At 41.1% G+C, this 4,309-nt stretch overlaps 1 pseudogene; it reads left to right on the forward strand.

Annotated features, from left to right (window-relative positions):
• The window catches only part of LOC107752690 (ribosomal protein S6 kinase delta-1-like), a 25,379-nt pseudogene extending 22,164 nt beyond the window's left edge, over positions 1-3,215 (forward strand).
• Positions 3,216-4,309: the final 1,094 nt, after the last annotated feature.

Raw genomic sequence — 4,309 nt, forward strand, 5'->3', positions numbered from 1 at the left:
GGGGCAGACAAGGCCAAAACAATAAACAAAACAGACTTTTCTCTGACAACTAAATAACCTCAAACGGAAATAAAGAAAACAAAATATAGACCAACTTCCCTACCTCCCTCAACCAAAAACAAAGTGAAAAAAAAGATACATAAATAAAATGGCGTCTAACCCCCTACGTCCCTTAATTTGGCAAACTAGTATTTACAAGAATATTTACAAAGTTATTTACAAAGTTTCAGGGCGTACACAAAGCAGAATCAGAATCCAAATCGTAGTCAAGACAAGCAATGTACAGATAAACAGGGGTTTTAGAATTTGATCTTACAATAACAAACACTAAACAGATTCAATACACTCAGAATATCTCTCTCTCCGGTACGACACTCTTTCACAACCTAACCACAATGACGACGGCGATACAAACAATAGCAGGAAACCGTCAATCATAACGCTAGCGAAACACAACAGTACGAAGTCAACGAGACTCAGAGGCAGAAGACGAGTGTTTGGGGCGGTCCTTATATCTGGGTAGGGTGTCACCATCTCCAGCTGGTTAACAGAGGCCACATCTGGAACACAAACATGTCTACACACACAAGCAGAGAGATCAAATACATACAAAAACAGTTCACAGATGCATAGACTTCTTAAGATCAGAGAATCTTAAGGTCATAACACCCCACCCATAAAATAAAACATACAGTGTAAAAACTGGTTGTCACGGGACAGTGAGTCAGCACATAACATTTTCAATACCTTTTTTGTGAAATATTTTCAAGTTGTAACCTTGACAGGTCAGAGACCATCGTATTAAACGATGATTGGCATTAGACATTTGTTGAAGAAGGGTAATAGGGTTATGATCAGTGAAAACAGTAATAGGCTATACACTTGAACCAATATACACTTAAAAAAAAAAGACTTTACATTTTTTTAGTAGGGATAGGCATAAACTGCAATTTTAGTTCGTTATCGTCTCGTTGTTGTCAGTGAAAAAAATGTCATTGACGAACATTATGACGAAAATTATTCGTCAACGAAATTAACACTGTCTTATTGGTCTCTGGGTCGATTTGGAGGCTAAATGTATTTTGACCGGAAATTACATTGGCAATGACCTACAGCCAACAAGAGAGCAAAATACAGGGAAAGGGGAATTTCAGGGATAAGAGTCGTAGGCTTCGTCATGTTGATGTTGAGTCGGCCGACCGGTCCAGATATTTAGCATGCTAGATGTTTGTTTGCCTAGGTGACGAGTCTGTGCAAATGACAGCAACTTCATGATACCCAAAACAGTGGTGTAGTGTGAAAGGAACAGCAAGTCGACAACATTATATATTGTGTAATGACATGGAGAGACATGCAAAATATGCTAAGCAGTGGTTCCCCAGGATCTGGATTGAAAACCACTACAATACTGTGGTACCTAATTTCGGGAGAATTGGCCACAAGGTGACACTATACTGATATATTTTACTTTTTTGAGTAACAAATCCCATTGGAAGCAGCAGTCCCATAAAGACCTTGTTCAGACCGTCAGCAAAAATCCAGGGAGCAAAATTTAATACCACTTTAAGGTTTGTATGAATATTTTTGAACTGCAGGCCAGTGGACTCATGATTTATACTGATAAGTCTTCTGTGTGTGTTTGTGTTTGTGTGTGTGTGTGTGTGTTCAGGGTTTAGGGAAAAGCAGTGCGTGTGGACGTGTTAAGAAGACTATTGTGCCTCGTTCCGTGCCAAGCATGGTACAACTGGAGAAATACATCATCTCAGAGGACTCCATCTTTCTTTTACTGCAGTATGCTGAGGGTGTGTTGTTTTCGTTGTTTTTGCTTTTTTCTAAATGCCTAAGTGTGTAAACAGGAGGTTGAGTAGTTCTTCCTCTTTGTCTCTTCAGGTGGTAAATTGTGGTCTCATATCTGCAAGTATCTGCACGACAGCAGTCCTGATGAAAGCTTCAACATACCTTTCATCCAGAAAGCTCACTCTGCAGCTGTACATTCAACCCTGAACCCTGTGCACACCGGTTCCAGCAGTGTGGATTCTCGGGGCCTAAGCCTCGGGGAGAATGCCTTAGCAGCCCAACTGCCAGACTCTGAAGAGGAGTGCACCAACAGCTACTTGACGCTGTGCAATGAGTATGAGCAGGAGAAGCTGGAGCCGGAAGAGGACCGCTGCTCTCTTGCTCCTGTGTTAACACAGAAACATACATGCTCAGTGTTGAACACCGATAGTCTATGCTCTCCGATATCGATGCAGGAGCTGTGCTTCTTCACTGAGGAGGAGCAACTGGCCGGCTTTGTGGATCAATGCACACATTCACCTGACCATCCGAACCAGTCATCATCGCCCACGGAGCTCTTCCAGAGTGACAGGGAAGATGCCTGCAAGCCATTGTTTGCCGTTGTAGAGGTCACAGAGGAGCCAGTGGAGATGATACAGGAAGTGTCGGATCTCTGGAGGTCCGACAGTGATCAAATCTGGTGCCAGTGATTTCCTTTAAAGAGGCTGTACTGGAGGATGCCACGGTCAGCTGTGCTATTGAGGGACAACCGCCTGATTTATTGGTCAATCTGCCAGTGCTTGAAGGGGGCACAGTGGACACGCAGGATGAAGAGCTTATTACTGGAGACATCGCTTTTGTTGCGGTGGCCAAAACCTCTCCTACATTTGGCAGGCCGGATGTTCTACAGAGAGGAGAGTTGGACCAGTCTGTTGATGTGGCCACCTTTCCTTTTCTACACAGACCATCAGAAACACCTTTTAAAACAGACTCATTAACTCTGTCTTCCCCTGAGCTCTAGCACACTAGACACAGATGTTCCCAGAGCTCAGATGGACTTTGTTGAACATGAAGAAGTGGGCTTGAGGTCCAAAGGCACTTTAGGAGAACATGAGGATGAGGAAGTGTCGAAGTTGTTTCAAGAGCTGGATAAGTTGGCTGCAGTTTCATTAGACACACACATCCCAGAGGCTCTTGTGAGGAACTGGGCTGCTGACATGGTTATGGCTCTGGATGCTCTGCATCAGGAGGGCATTATATGCCGAGACCTGAACCCCAGCAACATACTGCTAAACCACGCAGGTGAATCAATCACTTACTCACTGCATACTGTTGAATCATACATCATTACACTATTCAAGACCCCCTTTTTTTTTTTTTTTGCCTTTTACTTCATATTGGCTTTTGAGAATAACATTTATATGTTAGAATACTCCTAATAGTTTATATAAATTTTTAGCAGATATAGTCCTTTAAATTTTATAGTCTAGTACTAGTTGCTTTAATTCATCCCAGTGACTCGATTTGTTGTTATTTCACATCATTATACACTCTAAAAAATGCTGGGTTAAAAACAACCATTTCTGTGTTATTTGGCAACCCAACCTGGTTAAATACTGGACAGAACACATGCTGGGTTATTTTGACCTAGCTGGTTGGGTTAAATGTTTGACCCAACATGCTGGGTTGTTTTATTTAACTCCATTATTGTTTAAAAATTACTATATTACTGGCTTAAAATGGGTTGGAAATTAGAAATCACACACAGAATTACTAGAGGCAATGATAATAATCAAAAGGTGAACATTTATTAATAAGCAAGAACACCCATGGGCAACAATATGACACATTGGATTTGTTTGGATGAATACAGCATAGTTTACAATATTACATACATTTAAACTCAGTTATCAAGCATTTTAGAAATAAAAAAATTGGGTGTTGGTTTTGACTGCGAACCTCAGACCGCCGCCTCGTGTTTCACTCGTAGCTGAAAGATGCCGTGACTGACTCCATAAACTGCCTATAAACAAACAGTACTGAGAAGAGATAACATATTTTAACATCAAAATAAATACAATTTAGTATTATAACAAATAAAATCAGTTTATGTTTTGCAAGGCAAAAGGCGTTTCCATCATGTGAAATGACAGTTGCATTTAGCTGACTGACATCTCGACATGTTGCGTAAAATAAAATAATTTACAGCACAGTAAAGACTTTATATATGAAAAAAAAAAATCATATACAAACCTTTATTTCACTGAAAAAGTGCACCAAATTATGAGCTGAAGAGGATGAAAAAGAAGTAAGCCCGTGCTGGGATGTTTCGTCGGAGGGAAGGGGAGGGTTTTATAGTTTCAGCTGTCAGTGAGATTGACCCAGCCACAAACCCAACGGCTGGGAAACACACAAACTACCCAACACTGGGAGAAAAAAAACAGCCCAACATATGAGCCAACAGGCTCAACTGAATGGTTGGGTAGAAAAAATAGCCCAGCATTTTTTAGAGTGTACTAGTAGGTGATGACCA

This window comes from Sinocyclocheilus rhinocerous, unplaced genomic scaffold (genome assembly GCF_001515625.1).
Source record: "Sinocyclocheilus rhinocerous isolate Xijiao unplaced genomic scaffold, SAMN03320098_v1.1 scaffold741, whole genome shotgun sequence".
Taxonomy (NCBI): domain Eukaryota; kingdom Metazoa; phylum Chordata; class Actinopteri; order Cypriniformes; family Cyprinidae; genus Sinocyclocheilus; species Sinocyclocheilus rhinocerous.